Source organism: Hermetia illucens, chromosome 1 (genome assembly GCF_905115235.1).
Source record: "Hermetia illucens chromosome 1, iHerIll2.2.curated.20191125, whole genome shotgun sequence".
NCBI classification, from domain to species: domain Eukaryota; kingdom Metazoa; phylum Arthropoda; class Insecta; order Diptera; family Stratiomyidae; genus Hermetia; species Hermetia illucens.
The window spans coordinates 183,766,786-183,787,614 of record NC_051849.1 but is presented as its reverse complement, the minus strand read 5'-3'; the positions used below and the strand labels follow the sequence as shown (position 1 = coordinate 183,787,614).

The 20,829-nt window shown below is 44.5% G+C and overlaps 1 protein-coding gene across 1 annotated transcript in view; it reads right to left on the bottom strand.

The window, feature by feature from the left end:
- Positions 1-20,829, bottom strand: part of LOC119646940 (lachesin) — a 182,025-nt gene that overhangs the window by 124,182 nt on the left and 37,014 nt on the right. Inside the window, exon 2 of the mRNA XM_038047630.1 lies at positions 11,436-11,457. The gene's annotated coding sequence lies outside the window, so the exon portion shown is untranslated. The remainder of the gene's footprint in view (positions 1-11,435; positions 11,458-20,829) is intronic.

Genomic DNA, 20,829 nt, shown 5'->3' with positions numbered 1-20,829 from the left:
ATTTCGGTCATCGATGTACTCAAACGGAGTTAAGCTGTTGGGCTTGACAGTCTCCTCGTAGAGTTATTTATCCCTGCACCTGCAGTTACTGTAGCAAAGAAAATCTCGAAAGCTTGATCAACGAGAGCAGGCTGGCTTCTGCTCAGGATCCTCCTACATTGACCACTTCAACACCCTACGGATCATTTCATCATGGAATAGAGCATGGAAATTGAATTTTCGCTGCACATGCTCTTTATCGATTTCCAGAAAGCTTTCGATAGTGTGAACAGGGAGTAATCTGCAGTGCCTTACGCAGGAAAGGGATTCCATAGAAAATAACAGCTATTACCACAACAACATATGAAGGTGCAAAATGTCACGTGCTGCAACAAGTTAAAATCTCGGATAATTTTGACGTCTAAAGCGACGCCCGCCATAGTTGCATCCTGTTACCGATATTATCTTTTCCTGTTACCGGTAACGTTCTTCACGTTGCCTTGCCCGGAGGGCGTGGAGGAGTCCAATAGACAATGACATCTTCCTCAAACACCTCAACTACGCTGATTACAGTTGCTTCTTCTCTCACCGGGTGATGGACCTTGGCCAAATGACCCTGGATTTGGAAAGAACGGCAAGAAAGTTGGACTGAAGATAAACACGAATAAAATCAAGGTTCTCTGTCTGACGGGTCAACGCACTCTGCATTAATGGCCAGAGCATCGAAAGCGTCGATCAATTTGTCTATCTAGGAAGCGTGATTTTTGTGGACGATTACACAGAACTAGAAATCGCCAAACGCATTAACAGTATTAGATCCGCTTTCACTGCCCTAACTAAAATTTGGAAATGCAATTCCTCAACATCAGGATGAAGTTGAGATTATCCTGTGCTAATGTTCTTTCTATGTTGCTATATGGGGAAGTACATGGAAAGTGAACTCCACTGTTACCCAAAAGCTCCAAGCTTTCGTCAATACCTGTCTACGCCGTTTTATCGGAGTACTGGCTCAACAATATCTCAAACAGAGAACTTGGTCCGCGCACAGGCCAGCCACTCGTACGCACTATGATTGGAAGACGGAAGTGGCAGTGGATAGGTCACATTTTAAGAGAGCCAGCAATTGCACTGCGGGCTACTCCATGCAGTGGAATCCACTCTTTCAAGATGGGCGACGAGTGGATCACCTCAAGGGCACTTGGCGCAGAACAGTACAAGGGGAGTGTGAGCGCTTTGGAAAGTCGTTTGGGGGAGCGGAAGTGTATTTAACGTAACCACGAGGTACCGCTCGCAGGTGTAGTTTAGGCGCTAAACATCACCAAGGGGTGAATGGCAACCCTTTATAATAAGCCACTAACTCCTTAAAAATTCGACGCACAAGGGCGTAAGGGTGATATAAGCTATCAAGAACAACACCGAGAAATCAACAAGAAAAGTACCCTGCTGGCACTTGCAGTATTCCTATTACGAGTCAGACGAAGGCTAGAATCATAAAATATTTCGTTTGATACTAAGTATCCCGTATCTTTACCTTATGCCCATGCTTCGTCGACTCTTGCTTGGACCCTGCTGCCCTAGCCAGGTTCGAGAATGTGGTGGGCTCCTTCGAACACTTCGATGCCTAACATGTCATTTCACACAAATGCACGTATCCTCTCCGGTACCGAAAAACCAACACGCGAGCTCAACCTAAAAATAAAAATTTTAAACCAAAAAGAAAGACTTGACCGCGCGGTTATAAAAGGAAGAGGGATGAATAGTTTCAGGTTCAGCGTCTCAGGGTGTTGGTGAAGAAAGTCCAGGAGCTTTACAGTCTTGCAGATTACTCACTGAGCTGAGCTATCACAGTTAGGGATAAAATGCACTACAAAAATGAGGAAAAGGAGAATTTCAAGGTCCGGCACGGATAACCGGCAGGAGTCGTCTGACTTGGTGACTGAGTCGCACGCCGTCGAACCCGCTAATCGTGGGGCGATTCGACGCTTGCGCGCCACCATAACCAAAAGCATTGCTCCACCTGCTGCAGCTGTTTTGCCACAATCTGTGGCCACCACGTCAGTAGGTTCGCGGAGGCAGTGGATGAAGTGGATTGAGGAAATGAACCTCTTCATTATCCGCTCCTACTACGAAATAACGGTGGGGTTGAGCACAACACCTTACCGCTGCTTCTAGGTGGGGTGCAAATTTTCTGGTATAAAAAAATTACCAGTATACACAGTCGGTTGGCACATAACATAAATCAGGTCATTTGTCGGCCGGAGGAATTTTCAACCATCCTCACTGCAGGAATTATCTATCTCCTCCCTAAAAAGGACACGGTGCAGGACCCCGTGGATACAAGACCGATAACTTATTTACCAACCCTCTACAAATTCATAACGTACATTATTAGTGGATGGGCCATTGCGCACCTCAAGACCAACAACATTCTACCTGAGGAGCAGAAGAGCTGCCGAGTGGGGCCAAGTGGTTGCAAATATATTATCGACTCGGTAGTTGCAGAACAAGCAACTAGAGGCCAAAGAAACCTCTTTAGTTGAGAGTATCTGAAACACGTGCAAATCGTTCTAAAGCGGCTTAAGAGCGTACCTACCTAACGTGAAGAAAGGCGATAAGACACCAATCAAATGGACGCCTAAGTCAAAGAAAGTCTACTTAAATTATAAGGAATCACGGGCAAAAGCAATTCTCCTCGCCCACTACAAGAAAAATCCGCCTCTCCCGTTAGTATGAATGCATGGGACACCGCAATTGGATCAATCTTACAACAACTGTAAGACAACCGTTGGCTTCCACTGATGTTCTTCCAACGCCAACTTTCTGATACGGAAAAACTTTGCATCGTTTATCATAGGGAGCTCTTCGCCATTCACGATAACATCAAACACATGTGTCAAACACTTCGGACGTTATCTGGTAAGCAGAGATTTCTCAGTAATGACCGATCACAAGCCCCTTACATACCCATTCCAGAAGAAAACCGAAAAAGCATCACCGTGATAAACCCTAAGCTAAGCTTCTTCTCGGGTTTCGCCAACTATATAAGGAGAAAGATAGTGTGCGACACGACGCTTTCCTGGGACTAGCTCGATCTTTTTTTTGAGAGAGCCTTGCGCAGACACATCTTCGATACTCTCCACGATCCGTCACATCCTACCGGATGGCAACGTGCAAAGTAATCGCACCGAAATTCGTTTGGGTTAGAATGCGCAAAGACATATATAGTTAGGCCCGTTGTTGCGTTTCTGCCAGCGCTCCAAAGTCGAAAAACACACAGTTAACCCGATCCAGACTTTGACGCGTGCACTTAAGCATAGGCGGCCCGATTATATCATTTAATAGTTGCAGATATTGATCATGATGGACCGGTATTCAAAATGGCTCGAAGCAGTACCACTCCCTGATCAAACGGTCGCATCTGGTGCATCAGTTTTTTATTCAAGCTGGATTTCCTGTCCTACGCGCGGTGACTACGGATCAGGGGACACAAGCCCTAACAAACCAAATGGGCTGTGAAAGAAGCCGCACAACCCTCTATAACCCCGCAACGAATGAAATGTTGGAACGCTGGCATCGGTCGAGCAGACCCCAGCGTGGGCGGACGTACTCCCAACGATTATATCATCGGAGGATCCAGTGCGGAAATCCTCTATGGGGTAACGCTTACGTTTCTAGGGGAGATCATAGCGTCCGAAAATAAGCACATTGAGCCGAATGCATTAATCCAGCAACTTCGAGAAACAATGCATGCACTTCGACCCGTGCAAGCTGCACATCATTGTCAACGTAAACGTTTTCGGAGCAAGAGTTTGGAAACCTGTACTCACATTTTTCTTCGAGTGGACCTCGTAAGATCTTGTGGAGAATATTCCAGGTCATATATAAAATTAGCTTCAATGGAAAGGAAATCAACGTTTCTACGGAACGCCTGAAGCCTGCTTTCCTCGGGGCTACAGCATTCGAAGGAAACAACATATTGACATTAGCAAGCAAGTCGACAATCACAGCAGCTCAGAGGATACCAGGTGACAGAGTGATTCGGTGAACTCCAATCAACACACCTCCAAAACATACCACCCGAATTTACACAACAGCCACGGAAGCGGATAAAAGACAACGCGGACTTCTTTCCAAAGGGAGGAGTATTTTGGCAACTCAGCTGAACAAACCCAGCCCGTTTCGAACTTTGAAACGAGAGGCAGCAACATTGACAAAGGGAAGTACCGAGACGTCAACTGCAACAATGCGTGAACTTCTAGTTTAGTTTTGGTATTCTCGGATGGAATAAAGTGGTTTGTATTTAGAAATACCCCCTCTCTGTTGTATCACTATCCAGCTCTCGCTTGCTTGGGTACGAGCAATAAAAAGCATCCATTCAAAAGGTTATAACTATCACCTTCATGCTACAAAAACAAATTATAATTACATTGTCCTCATTTTTCTTAGCCAATTAAGTTTTCGGGTTCCTAATCAGACCCCATCTTGAACTATCGGATGGTCAGAGACAACATAATGATTACCCTCCTCGAATGACATTTGTGTCCCCAAACAGGTTCCTTGCAAATTTTTGCATGGCTCTTGTTTCCTAGGAAATTTGCAAACTTTGGATTCTGTCAGACACCAGAAAACTTTCAATGGAGATGATAGTTTTTGCTCTTTTGGTGGTACTGCTGCTTGTGAGCCTACTGTAAGAGACATATTCCAACTAACAACATGACCTTCAATAGAATATTGGGTTCACCCACTCAACTTTTATTACCAAAGTTTTTCCAACTGAAACTTACTCCATTTTTTGAACATGGTGACTTGCTTTCCAGACTACATTTCATTTAGCAATTCCAGCAGCAAACTTATGTCATCTGGGATTCACTCCTCGTCCTAGGAAAGCATCATATGCAATTTGACAGAATATCTCATTTTACTGATGAAGCGGAGAGAACACATGGCACACGCGCCACCCAAAACTGCAAGAAAGTTTCCGTAATAACTCTATGTCGCTGAAACAAAACCATTGAGCCCCAGGCACTACAGGCTCCTAAAATATGAAATTTGATTATTTCATATGAACAAATCATTATGGGGTGCTCTCAGATTTCCAGCAATTTATGAAGAGACAAATGAAGGCGGACGACAGGCGTAGCGTTGTGACATTGGAAATTTTCGGTAATTCTGCCGCTGAATTTTCCTTGAAAATATCCTATTAATAAACCCATACTACATACGGATATACACGAACATATTGATTGAATATAGGAGCAGAAATGTCTGGTAGTGAAGTTAAAACGTTTAATGCCTCTGGTTATTATTTAAACAATGAACAGGTCTGAATAGCTGATCCTTTTCATAGCGGCATGTACACATTTTACAATTTTAATGTGGACGGTTTTACAACCCCCAAGGTGTTGACAGGTCGTGTGGATAAATTCATGGCAATAGACCGTGTAACTTGCGGGTTGTACTTCCCGAAGCAATGATTTAAATTTGTTTTGGAAGGGAGCTCCAGTTATTGGTTTTTGGTGGTAATAAAAGCGACTATACATTGTTCGATGTCAGCCATAACCTTCACTTTTAATGAAATAACTGGGAGAACTAAATTGATTTTCTCTAAACTATTCTTTCACTACTTCCTCAGCCGAAAGCTTGGCTTTCGTTTAAAAGGCAACAACGAATTCAAACGCGCTCCACCATAAACGTTCCATAGCCCGTTTGAGAGAAGAGGAGGAACAAACACTATCCTTTCTATGAACAACTTAATATATTCGAGGCTTCCTAAAGGTGACATTGCGATAATGATGGATAATCTGATAGCCAAGTATTCTGATAACACTCTGCCTGCATATCTAATGGAGAAACTCGGTCATGAGGGTCACAATGGCAATTGCAAGACGCCTGTGGATTTCGACAACTCCCATCTCCTTGGACAACCCTTCTCATTGCTTAATCAGCAGCCACGTTGTCAACAATTGGTTAACCGCTGACAAGTCTCAGAAACCATCTGAATCGCAAGATATTCACGTTATCATCGTCGATAGGATAAACCCAGCGTCCAAAAAAGTTGGCGCGAGTTCACACCAATCTTAAATTCTTGAACTTCTTCACGTGGGCACACTGGCATCCGAACTACCATATAACAGATCTACCATAGAGAGGAAAGCTGGGCACGGGGTGAAAATCATGCACGCCCGACTGATGCTGCACAATCCAACTGATTTTAATGAGGACTCTATTTTAGACCCTTGGAGAAAACCCAGAGCCCGGCGAGTATCAACTTATTCCCATTCCTCGACAGATCTAAGGTCAGACGGGGAGAACGGGTAGGATTCAGGGTTAAAAACGGGGAGTCATTATCTATTAAGAGGAAGATCGACGAATTATGTGTGTCATACAAAGACCTTTAAGATAAGTCTCCTCTTTTTGGGCATTCATTTGCGCGGAATTGCCTTTTAAACGCTGGAGATCTTTCGCAAGCTTGGGAGGAATGATTGCCCAAAGTGAGTAAACGTGGGTGACGACAGGACTAAATAACGATAATGCTTTAGGACTGACTGACAGTGCCAATCTGTTCAAGTAAGCAACAACTGGAAACTAATTCGAAACTCGTAGCCATCACTCGGCCACTTGCTTGGAAATATGTAGTATTTCCAGGGAATTAGATCGCTCTGGAGCTAGGCAGTGTAGTGACAATCGATCAGACTACAGAGGCCCCTTTTTGAAAAGAGAAGGACAAAGAGCAGTTAGCAAGTGACCTAAAAAGAAGTAAAGGACAGTTGGTTTCATTTAATTTATGCACAAGGTCTTCCATGTAAAGAGAAAGTGTGTCCTGTTTGGTAGTGTGATAATTTTCAGCTAAACAGTCTAATTCCTCATTTGTAATGATAGCTTAGAAGTCAAAAAATTATATTCAATCACCAATCAGTGGTTAATAGAAGAGAGATTGGTCACATCCTATGAAAATAGGCAAAGATCATTGAAACAGTAGTGAAGAAGATTCGAAGGTGCTCACTCTTAATAGAGGCTAATTTTCGTGGAACATAGCAGGGAATACCTTTCGGTCTACATGAGTTTGCCATCCACCCTATAGTGGGGTTTAGCGCGCCAACTTCAGCTACGCGCCATCCTTCACGTTTACCTGAAACGTGTTTCAGCACCCTTCAAGTCCTCCCAAGACGCTCGCATTCATCGTCTACTATTCTGCACCAAGTGCCCTTGGAACGACCCACTCGTCAGTCATCCTGGGGGAATAAATTCTACTGCATGGTGAGAGAGCAAGGAAATAGTATAAGCGTAGTCGAGGTGTTCACGCGTGAAAAACGTCACCGATAACAAGAGGAAATGACATCGGTTACAGAACATAACCCTGCTTTAGACCTCAAAATCCTATGAGATTTTTCCTCAGCGATAAATAACTATCAGTTCCTCCGGAATGCCCCTTCTGCGTTGAGCACTTCAGATACATTCCTGTTCACGCTATCGAAAGGTCTACGCACAAAATGATTCGTATAGTGTTGATGTGGTGCATGCAGGAGGATCCGGAATGTAAACCAGCCTGTTCTCTGTCGATGAACCTTAGGCGATGTTCTTTGATACGTACCAGGATTATTTTAGTTATTATCTTTGCAACGGCAGGGAGCATTCAGATAACCTTCAATTTGTAGCACTCAAAACGGGTCCCCTTCTTAGGGATTTTGACGATCATCTCTTTTTTCCACTCCCTGGGAAAGTTCCCGGATTCCCAATATTTCGGTTCGCAGATCTGCAGGAATTCCAGGTGCAGCGATAAATAATTCTGTGTGGAGACCATCAAGTCTAGTGGCTTTACACCGTTTGTGTACCTTTATATCCGAAATTAATCCTCTTCAGCTTGAAGGAACAGTCCGTATCCGTATATTACGCTGACTAGCGATTTTATCCAAAAGAGGAAAAGCTTCACCTGTTGTGATACGGCTAGGAACCGTTATGAAGTGTTTTTTCACCTTTTCAGTTGTTCATTATCGTGGATGGGAAGACCAACGTGCACGTCCTTCACAAGATTACCGAAAGATTTGGAAGCATGTTCAAGATCTTTCGTGATGCTGCATACATTCTTGAAGTCATTGCGACCTGCGACAACTTCAGTTTCCCTGACCAGCACAGTAGCAAATTCTCGCTTGTCACGGCACACACTACACCGAACTTCTCGAGATTTCGCTCTGTATCGGAGTTCGAGCGCGTCTCGCGCGCCATCGTTCGCAGCTTTCAGTAGAGCCTTCGCTTCCACGATTGCTCAGTCATCCAGAACTTGTGGTCCCCGCACCGGAACGTAGCAACTTTTATGACGGCCCAATGCACATCGAAATTCCCAGGCGGGTTACTCAGTATATCTGCCGTCCGACCAGGGAGATAACTGTGACAGCTGGGTCTCATAAGTGGTTGATGTTGAACTTAGGTCGGCACAGCTCCCCAGCCCTGCGAGAAGTGGCGGATGTAACACGCAAGCGAACGTAAGCGACTATCAGATGGTGATCCCTTTCGAGGCCGATGTCAGCGCGTCTCTTGTTAGGCAATTCCTGGAGACTACTCCTAAATCTACAGCTGATCGCGGAGTGGCCGATCTGATTGCTTGTATTTACAGCGTCGGTCAGTTGAAACCAAACTGACTATATGGCAGGCTCTGGAGAGAGAAGGGAGAGGAGTACTCTCCAGTATCCCACCAAGTTACTTCGCTTAGGCCCAGAATGTCCAGTTTATGTATATCCCAGGAATTCCCACTCAAGTTGAAGAAAGCGAGCATTCTGAGGACATTCGCTACCGTTATCGAGGAGTGTGCGCACATTCTAGAAACCAATCATAGTCACAAATGGGTTCACAACACTTCGCTCAGACATATGATGTAGAAACACGGTCATGTCCACCGGAACGTAGTGGTGGAAAATTTGTGGAATCATGAAACTTCTACCGCCTGGTCATTGATAGCACATTGTTCGAGCACAGAGCCTACCATAAGATCAGTTACTTTTCAACTAACCGCCACCGTAAGACCAATTAAATTGACCACTTTGAGATCAGCAGTATATTTAGAAGTTGTCTCCTGGACATGCGTGCACTGATATCGGTATCGAAAAGGATCACCATCTGATGGTCGCCTCCCAAGTTCAACATCTACCGCTTGTAGAATCCAGCTATTGCTCGACAGTGGGAGAGCCATCTTACTGATCGAATGGCAGCTACCCTGAATACCCCGCCTGAGAATGAATGTTGGGCAGCAATGAATTCTAAAGTATATACTGTATCACGAAAGAACCTATGCTGTTGCAAACCTTTCGATGGTCCTGTGCAAGATGTTAACGATCGACTGCTCTGAGAAGCTGAAGATTTGGCAAGAACACTCCACCACGATAATTACCCGTACCACACCCAGTGAAGTTCCCGGATGAAATGGCGAGTCAACGTAACATGCAAATGCGGACTGCTCCTCCAAGCAGAAGAGAAGTCATTTGGACTATGAATGCACTCAAACGGCGTAAATCCGCTTGGCTCGACGGTATTCCCGCAGCACTTATAGAGAAATACTCGGAATTCGACAGCTTTCTCAGAATATGGAGGAAATAGATGATGGTTAATATCCCAGAGAAGGGCACCTGTTTTCGAGCTTGAGAATTGAAGACTTTCTGCATGCTTCCTGTCGTCGCAAGGAATAAAAATAATCCTGGAACATACCAAAGAATATTTCGAAAGCTTCACCGACATAGGGCGACCTAGTTTCCGCTTTGGAGCGTACCGCATTGACCATATGAACACTTTACGTACCATTTTGAAACATGGACAGACCTTCAATTCGACAGCGTAAACAGAGAGGGTATCTGACGTGCTCTAACCAGGAGGGGTAAAATCTCGGAGGAATTTGAGGTCCAAAGAGGAGTCGGCCATGTTTTGTATCCTGTCATCGACGTCATTTCTTTCTGTTAACGGTGATGTTCTTTAAGCTGTCTTGTCCGAAGGACATAGAGGAGTTCAATAGATTATCACATCTTCCCTCGAACACCTCCACTACGGTGATGACATCTGTTCGCTCTATCTCCAAGTCATAGACTGTATTGGTATTGGATTTGAAAAGAGAGGCAAATGGTAAGTTTGCAGTAAGTTTGCTTTCGCTGCTTTGTCTAAAATCTCAAAATGGAGTGATCTCAACATTAAAATCAAGTGGGGACTGTTCTGCGCTAGTGATCTTTATGTATTGTCATAAGGACGCATGGAAAATGACCCTCACTATCCCTGCCATATCATCAGTGTATGCCGGCCTCGTGTCAAATGATTGTAAATGTGCTAATTATAGGTAAGAAATGGCAGTGAATAGGTCACACATTAAGGAAGGGAGATAACTCCATTGCCGGCTACTCCATGCAATCGAATCTATTATTGTGTGGGAATACAAACCTCTCGCGGAGTCCTGAAGAGTTGAAACACATTTCAGTAAACCGGCAATGATGACGCGTAGACGTGTTCAGTTTATCATAAAGGACTTTGTAGTGGACCGCTCGGGTAATAGCTTATCGCTTTCTTGGCTGCCGAGCCACCAATTGCCCAGCGTTTTATCGACGAGAAACTTATCTTCATTTAGGCATCTCGTTCTAAAGTCCAACATATCGGTTAATGTACCGCTTACCGGCCTCAATGATCCCGAGGGTTGCATAGGCATCCACGTGACAAAATATCTCCGCCTAGCGAATTTTTTGATTATACTGATCTCACCTAGGAACAATGGAAGATCCACAGGCCTATATACACATATTCATTTCTACTTCATTGGGCATCTAATCAAAGAAGAATGGTCTACCCTTTGCGCCTAATCAACTTCGATTTGCAGTCATAGTAACAGAGATCCGATACTGTCCTGAAAAGCCTGCTAAAAAGCGTGAATGCGCTTTGTTACGAATCTCGAGGACTATCCTTTCCAGTTAAATTCTGTTCATTTCACTTCAGTTTGAATATTCATCAAAACTTCCTTCTAAGCTCATCATAGTCATGTGTATGTACATATGTACAGATACGCCCGACAGAAAACCAATATGAGGTGAATATGGAAGTTTTGCAAAAGTTTGAGCTGGCCATAGAGTGCAATGTGAAGAATTTGCAGAAAGTTGAGTTTATTGAAATTGAACTGCCATCAGAGCGGATGTCTCTATAGAAGGGAATCCTCTTTGATTTGAATTTAACGCTATCAACTTCAATGAATGGCAATATGTATAAAATTCCTGGAGAACTTTCTGGGTTCGTTGCAACTGTTGAATATGCAGTGATTTTATGAATGCAAACTAACAGGACAGAGAAAGGATGACATTTTTGACATTTTTTGACAGGAAAATATTCATCTTAAAATACTGAAAATTCAACTAACGGATTAATTACGATGTATAAAAGATATTCCTAGCAAAATAAACTTGATGCGTGATATTTATGACCTACATGCATACACTTACCCGCACGGTAGCCGAAATATTGCTGCAATAAAGAGAAGAAAATGGACTTAAAGTGACAAGTTTTGAAATAGTACAAATTCAAAATGAGATTTTAAACCCCCTTTTAAGGTTCTGTTTGCAAAACAAAACCTTGTTAAAATCGGTTCAATGTCTGCCTATCTGTCTGTCTGTCTGTCTTTTTTTAGGGACTCTCTCAAAAGACTCTGGCCTGGGCACGCCAGAGTGTGGGATTTTTACCCACTAAAACCCATCGCTGTTGCCATCTGCTTATGGATCTCTCCCTTTCGGCTTTTTTCACCTGCGATAAGGGAGAGATGGACCTGGTGTTATAAATGTTCATCATTTCTTGCCAGGATGTCAATCGGCATCATTCCCGAGATGACGAACGCTGCATCGTCTGAGAAGTTCCTGAAGGCAGAACACACCCTTAAGGCTGTTCTTCTGTAAACCGTACTCAGTTTATATGCCTAAAACCTGCACCGCGTTTCCCCAAACTGGGACTGCATACAGCATGATAGAACTCACCACCCTGGCTATGAGCAACCTGCAAGTATGCCGCGGTCCTCTTACGTTTGGCATCATCCTTGCCAGAGCCATACTCATGGTGGATGCTTTTTTGCAAGTATGCTCTATGTGCTGCTTAAAATCAAGTTTTCCGTCTATCATCACCCCCAAGTATTTGATGGCCGGCTTGGAAGTGATGATCCGATTCCCGATTCTAATGCAGGCGTAATTTCTTTTGCGGCGCATAGTGATGGGGACCGCTTCCGTCTTTTCCTCCGCGAGTGCCAGTCCAGCACTCTCAAACCGAGCCTTAACAACACTGATTGCTTCGCTTGAGTACAACTCAGCATCCTCGAGATGCTTTGCGACCACAACCGGTACTATATCATCGGCGTAACCCACCGCCGTGGCCTCCTCCGGAACCGGAAGGTTAAGCACATCATTATATATGATGTTCCACAGTAGTGGGCCCAGTGCAGAGCCCTGTGGGACACCCGCGGAGACAACGTACTCCTTGGGTCCATCATCGGTATTATACCAGAGTGTTCGCTCATGGAAGTAGCTATCGATAATAGTGGTGAGGTAGATGGGAACACCAATCGTCGCCAGAGACTTTCGAATAAGATTCCAATTGGCCGAGTTGAATGCATTCCTCACATCTAGGGTCACCACCACACAATATTTGCTGGTACAACCCCTTCCGTGAATTGCATTTTCGTCATGCCAGTAACCATTTTGATGGCATCAACGGTTGATCAGGCTTTACGGAACCCATACTGCCTATCTGAAAGGCCCCTTTGGCTCTCGGCGACTGGGAGTAGTCTATTATAAATAACCCGCTCCAACATTTTCCCCATAGTGTCTAGAAGACATATGGGTCTATAGGAGGACGGTTCCCCTAGCGGTTTGCCAGATTTAGGCAGCAGCACCAGCTTCTGCCATCTTCGGACACGCACTTTTCGAACAGCTCCGTGGACATATCCGGTCTACAGTTGACGGCAAGTTTGAGGGCCTTATTCGGTATGCCGTCAAGACCCGAGGCTTTTCTGTCTCCTATTCAACTGCTGATCTCCAGCAGCTCGTCCCTGGTGGCTGGCGGAATCGGCGTCACGTTCAGGGGACGCTGGAAAGTGTCAGTACCCCCCTCTTGTTGGGGAAATAACCCGTGGATTATTTTCAACAAGAACATAGGGCACTGGTTCTGCGGAGATGATCGGCCTCTGAATGGTCCTGTCATGATTTTATAGGCGCTACTCCACGGATTTATGCCCGCTTCCAAACGGAGCTCCTTAAAACAGTCCCTCTTACTCCGCTGAATGGCGAAGTTAAGGTTCCTGCAAGCTTCCCTATAGGCATGCTCCTTTTGCATTTGATTGATCCTACCTATTGCCTCTGAGCGGTTCGTCTGGCTCTGTAGCAAATCGATCGAAGCCTGGCAAGTTCACTATTCCACCAATAATTGGGTCTTCTAGTGAAGAATGAGCATCTCCTAGGCATCAACGCGTCACACGCCTTAGATATGCTTTGTGTAACATGGAGAGCTCTATCCGTGGAGGTGCCTGCTTTGCTAGGCGGGTCTAGCCGCAATGCCATCAATGTTTGCTCATCCATCGCTTTTGCAGACCATCCTGGTGTTCTTTTGGATTTCGGCTTTCGGGGTGCGGGTATCCCGCCTTGTGGCTCCGTCCTTAGTTCAAAGGTGATTGCCTGATGGTCGCTGTACGTGAAGTCATCGCTAACTTATCATGTCACGTGCCAGCGCAGGGCTGACAAAAGTCAGATCTAGAATTAACCAGTTACCCCCTCTCCGATAAGTGTACATCGCCTTCGTTGGCCAGAACTACATCTAACTGCTTCTAATAAGCACCGCCGCCTTGCGTTAGTCTCTTTAATGTCCCACTCGATAGCCCACGCATTAAAGTCACCAGCTATCACCTATCACCTATCAGCATAAGATCGTCTAACCAGTCTTCAAACTCAGGAAGTGTGAGGCTCGGTGGAGCGTAGCAGCTGTATACGAATATACCGCTTATTTTTGCCCACACAAAGCCACTAGCCGCCTGACGCATGCTATATTGTATGGCTTGACGACCGCACGCCCATATCGCCGCTCGACCAGTCGAATCTGTGACCCATACACCACCGTAGAGATTTCTGTACGATTCGCTAATGATAGCAGCCCCCATCGCGTGGGTCTGCGTAAGCAAATCTTGGGCGACCCTGCAATGATTAAGGTTTATTTGTGTTAACCTCATTTTTTTCACAGCAGTTAACGTCTTCTTAAATTCCGTCATTTACTACTTCCGGCAATATGCCGGGATAACCGGCCCTACTTTCCTTCGCACAAAATGCATTTCGTGTCTCTATTGCACTCCTTAGCAATATGTCCTTTCTCCCCACACCTTCGACATAGATCGAGCTGTTCGATGCCGTTAGTTCATGCCTTCGCAAAGTGTCCAAACATTAGGCATTTGAAGTACCTCTTTAAAGAAATCTGCTCCCTTAGTCGGCAAACAACCCATCCAATCCGAACCTTCCTCACGGACAACAACTTCTGCGCTGACTCCCTTGGCAGTCGGATTGTGGCCGTTTGAGTACCACCAAACGCTTTTCTTAGGCTCACGGTAGATCCTTCGCTGAATCCCTCCAACTTGAATTGTTGCTTCAAGACAGATCTCTTCTCTGGATGTTACCTCATCGAGATCCTTGCACTGTATATAGATCTCATGTTTTTGGGAAGGAACCGCGACATTCTCCCCAAGTGAGTTAAAAACTTGGTTCCGAAAGCCGTCAGTTTTCCCCACGCTGGATTTTTTCTGCTCAAACATAAGATCCCCTTTCTGGGTCCTAGGGATTTTGCTGACATTTCCGCCTAGGTCTTTAAGGTCGGGGTCAGATTTCACTTTCTTCAATATCTCCGCATTCGTTAGATGTCCTCTGCTGAAGATTACAATTGCCTCTAGGCAAATTCGCACCTTTGGTTTTTTGTTTCTTTTCTCGCTTCGCTAGCCGACGTTTCTACTATCTGTCTGTCTGTCATCCGCACTTTTCTCAGAAACGGCTATACCGATTAACCCGAAATTTGGTGAGAACAAGGGAACTGTGAACGCCTAGACATGGGGGGTGTAAATTTTTTTTCACCGAATATAGTCACGTGGGGTATCAAATGAAAGGTTTCGATTAGTACTTTTACATGCCAGTCTTATTTTTGAGATTTATTAGAAAGGTGGGGAGTGGGGGGGGTCGAAAGTGATGATTTCTTTAACGGACCCATTTTCAGAAACTACCCAACCGAAAAACCTGAAAAAAATCATGAAGCTCCCTCTATATGGTGTCCAGCCCTCAAAATACTCTCCATATTGATATCCGTTCAAATTAGCATAATAATAGTATATTACCATATTTTTGGGGAAATTGAGTAAAACCCCCCCTTAGGTTGATCCCCCAGTTATAGAAATTGGTAGTAGTATAAAATATAATACGTAGCATATTATTCCCAAGTTTGATCAAAATCATACTATTAGTAATAAAGTTACAGTAGCTCAAAGTTGTGTTTACCGTGTAAATTTACAACCCAAAGTAATAATTCTGACATGCTAAATGCATATACATAACGGGCTACGTACAAATGGGATAGTTCTACACTCAAATGTACTTACAGAGGAAACAAACAAAACCTTTCATACCTGAAGCGCCCAGCTTCCGGTTTACCGACTTGTTATGATCTTCAATTTCCCACTTCGATACCGCGATACTAAAGTGACGCAATAATCTACCCTCGACTATTTTTTTTTGAAAATATTATTCACCATTACAAGGAATAGCAACTCATTTTTCGGAGTAACAATTGCCTGTCTGTTGCACATTTTACAACTATTCATTCCCAGCTTTTCTCTGCTAACTACCATTCATATATTATGACATGAGAGTCTGTTATGTCGTCTAAGTTCCATTTCTGAAGCCTCAAGCTTAATTGTAAATTTTAAATTGCTCATGACAGTCTCCATTTCCAAAAGTAACTGAATCGGCTCAGAATGAAGAGCTCTTCTTTGGAATGAGGCCCTCCATACAAAAGTTATTCTAATTGCCACGTTTGCAGTAAAAACATGAATAGGTCCTACATGCACGAGGACTAATTTAAACGTGGCATTCGCTTTGAATGACGAGATACTTTCTATGAACGCTGCGGTAAGCTTTTTACAACAGAAAACTTCCCTTTTGAATTGCAAAATGGTTGTATGTAACGCGATACATTTCATTCCACCCTTGGAGATTGAGTATCATTGAAATATGCGACGACGGCAAAGCGTCCACCCATAGTAATCAACAAGTAGCCGCTTAATTGGTACCCATGGAAGCAGTTCTCCCTTGAAAATCCCAGTGACTTGGGCCAATTTAATTTACATATTTTATTAGCAAGTGTTAATGCTTGCTCGAATAAAGGCCCCTTCCATTCACTTCCTCCGACCATAATGGTCGTCCTTGCTAGGAGCCGATAGTGGATGTATGCTTATCTATGCTCAACGTCTGGTGTGGCTACGGCGAAATTAGCTATTCATATTCAAATAGAATCCTCTCAAAGAATTCCGTTTGCCGGATTTAAGAGGCTAATGGTTTTTCTACATTTGACACCCTTCGAAATGTTTTATGCACAATTCGCTAATTTGCACTTGATGCATTCTACTCATCTACCAGAGGAGGCACTTGATAATTTCTGAAGGTTTTGTTGGTATATATTGAAGGGTTTTTCGTTGTTAGTAATTTTCTAACTCCCCATTTTGAATCGCTGAGGTGAGTAAGTAAAAACCATAAAATCGGTAAGCAAGGGAGTTGGAGTAAACATTACAAAATTCAATATTTATTATAGACTGTTAATTTTCATAGATTAGATGGTAAGTACAAATGGAATCTCTCGAGGGGCGAAGAGCCTAAGGGAACTAGTGTAAGGACCTAACGGGCCAAGCACCACTATGAGCTTGCGGAGAACAAGTCTTCCAGGAAATAATGGAGCTTCATCAGAGCAAAGGACAAAGGAGTTCACATCTACAGCTGCTGTGCTCCATCCAGCGCTACACTTGCCGAATATGTGCAGATACTGAGCGGATGCAAATGGACGTTAGCCAATAATCATAGGAAGTGATTTTAACGCGTAGAATGGGCCTTGGGTCTATAACCTGACATACATGAGCGCCACTTTAGCTAGTAGAGCTGTTTGGCAAATCAAAGACAAAGCTTCTGAGGGGCACGTTTCCCAAATGCAATATATTCCCGGATGCTACGCCAGAGAGAAAGTCACCTAAATCACCCGTTGAGTGACTAAAGCATTCTATACTACAGTGTTCAAAACGCGACTGCTATCCAGTAATCAACCCAACTATTGGTGAAACAACGAAATTGCAAGTTTGCGAGTCGCATGTTTCCCGGCAAGGAAACTTACCCAGAGGTTTAAGGGAAAACCCGGTACCGATGATCGCGAGAAGTCACACAGGCAATTTCGTGGCCGCTTAAAAGAAGCCATTCGGAGGAGTAAAAAGAACGGCTTTAGACAGCTGTGCCACCATGTTGATAACAAGGTGGAAAAGGCTGCAGAAATCACCCCAGGTGACCTGCCGCCCCTTACGAATGTTGATCGTTACCACTCTGTTTCGCTACCATACAAATAATGGAAAGCAAACGTTTTTCCAGATCAACAAGGGCATAAATCTAACTTCTCCATGCTATTAACATAGTATACTGGTCCCAAGCTCAGGTAAATGAGGATCGTTTGACGCGACAAAAGTTCTATCCTAAGTAAAACAAAAATAAAATGCTGAGACCAGGGGAAGAAATAAATAAAGTATAGTTGGAGTTAATCCACTATGCTCAATCCTGCCTGATCTCTTTTGGTGACAAATGCCACGACAGGTCGACCAAGAAAATGCATCCAATGTCGTTAGAAACAAGATGATCGGATCGAGTAACCAGCTTCGTGCACCTCAGTCGACGCAGCAGGACGGGCCACGGTCCTGTCGAGAATGGGCAAGGGTTCTTGACGCATGGACGGCGCCAGGACGTAAGCAAGTTTGTCCGAACAAAACAAATACGTGTCTGCACGCTAAATGTTGGCACCCTAACTGGAAAGACCGATGAACTTGCAAGAGCCCCGATGGTCTGGTGCCAAAAGCTCCGACATAAAACGCGAACGGGGTGAAAATGGTTATAAACTTCTCTATTTTGGTAGCCCACACACTCAATACGGTGTTGGCATTGCCATCTCAGAAGGTTTCCGTGATGTCATTAAACAAGTCGACCGATTTGATGATCGGGTGATGAAGGTTGCATTACATCAACTGATCGCACTATTCACTTCTTCACCGCATACGCACCACAGGCAGGTCGATCAATAAAACAGCGTGAGGAACGTAGTGGCCCGCCGTGCATTAAATAGTGGCGATTTCGTGAGAAAGAAGAAGAATTGACCTAACTTACACGATTAATAGCCATTACGAATGTAGAAGAATCGTGAAATCAAATAAAAGACACGATCCACAAAACGGCCTCTGTAACCCGTAGGGCCACCAAGTCACGAAAGCAACCGAGATACGTGGCTTTGGAATGACGATGTTGAAATGAAGGTCCGTGAAAAGAAACACCTCTGTCACAAGTTTCTCGACGATAAAACGCTCGCCAATTGGCAAATTTACAATAATGCCAACTGTGAAGCAACGAAACCAATCGCCGCCACCGAGCGGCCATTACAAAAATCTTTACGATAAACTGAACACTCGGGATGGCGAGAGAGATCTGTAGCGACTTGGCAAAAGCCGAAACAAACGGACACAGGATATCGAACATCGACAAGAACGGTACTCTGCTTAGTAACCGTCGAGCCGCGATGGATAGATGGCGAGAATATTTCGAGCAAATTTCAACTGAAAAATTTGCTCATCCTCCACTTCCACAATCATTGCCAACATTAGGAGCTGTGGAAATCGAAGAGCTGGGACCCAACTCCGTGGCTCAGTGAATTCTTTAATCGGATTATTCAGAAAGGTAGAACACCATCTGACTGACAAGAAAGTACCGCAGTTCTAATATGGAAAAAGAAAGTTAGTCCAGCAGAATGTTCAAATTACAGTCCGATCCGATTGCTTTCCCATACATTCAAGATTTTTGAACAGATTCTTGAGAACATTGCATTTCTGGATCTGAAGAAAGCATTTGACCATGTGCCACACGAACTCATCTGGTATGCTCTACGACAACACTTAGTGCCAGAAGAACTCGTGCGCTAGGTTCAATTGCTCTACCACGATCTGAAAAGTAAGTGGGGTAGTAAGTAGCCGGGTGTATCAAAACAGTTTCGTGTCTCGGTTGGTGTTCGTCAAGAAAGCGCCCTCTCACCACTCCTCTTTGTGCTTGTTATGGATTGGAATGATGTCGAGCAACTTGTCCAAAAATAGAATGATGCCTCATGCAACACGGTCTCAGATTGAACCTGAATAAAACCACGGCGGTGATCTGCCCAAAAGTGAGCGATCTAAATACCTCGGGTCAATACTATCAGCCAATAGAGAACTGCGTTATGAAATTGCTTCACACTAACGCAATCTGGATGAAGTGGGGTTCCACAAATGGTGTTCTTTCTGATCAACGAACGCCTCAAATCTGAAATTTAGCGCAACATCGTTCGTCCCGTCGCTCTCTATGGTTCTGAGTGTTGGCCGACTGTAAAAGATAATGAACGGCGTGTTGCGGTAATGGAAACGAAGATGTTGCGTTGGACTAGTTGTAATGGTATAAGTGGAAATAGGTGATCAAGTCGATCATCCTGAGTGGCCGATAACGACCTAGAGGGCAGAGCTATCCCAGAAATCTAAACAAATTGGCTAAATTGACCGTGAAGGTCCGCCCACAAAGATTGAAGCTCCATCAAAGTGCTCGGTCGACACGTTCTTGCACGCCTCTGTGCTAGCCAGGCTCGGGAATGTGGGGGGGGGGGGGGTCCTTTGAGCGCTTTGATCCCTCACGCTTCATTACTCGAAACAACGTGTCTATTCCGATGCGTGGGTCCGCACCGGATTCTAAATTCGATATTACTACGAATTTCGCGACGGCCTATCGAAGGGCAAACAGAACGCGAACTAGAGTTGGAAATTAAAAGAGGAAAGAAAAAAAAGAAAAAAAAAACGGCTCGACCGCGCGCCTGGAGCCGAAAGTCTCCGGACCCGAGTGCCGCGATCAAGGAGGGGAAGATCCACGACGGTTCACTGTCTCAATGATCACTTGGGTCCGGAGACTTACGGCTCCACGCGCGCGGTCGAGCCGTTTTTTTTTTTTTCCTCTTTTAATTTCCAACCTTAGTTCGCGTTCTGTTTGCCCTTCCATAGGCCGTCGCGAAATAAGTGGAATTTCATTACATAGTGGCGTGACACAGATTGATCACATCCAAAATGAGGATCACTGTGATCGATATGGGGTTTCACCGACCGTGGAAAATCTGCTAGAGAGCCGTCTTCGATGGTAACAAAAATTCACTTGCCAAGATTGAGCATCGAAGTCGATGGAAGCGACCAAAAGGCAAGCCGAAACAGCGGTGGCTTGATACGCTGGATGGGAATTTAAAAGCCTCGAGATTGCACCCAGATCGGGCATTTGATAGAGCCAAATGACGAAATCGATCACGACGAGCCGACCCCGCTTGTTAACGGGACAAAGGCTGAAGAAAAGAAGAAAAACGAGGGCATAAATCTCGAGTAACTGCAGAGGAGCTGCAGAAAATATGTAGTAGGATGGGCGAAAACAAGGCGCAAGGTTTCAATGGCTTCCCTAAGAGAGCTTTGAAGCCTGCAGAAAAAACAAGGTTCGATCTTTTCGCTTACACATTCGAGGCGTCTCTAAAAGAAGAAAT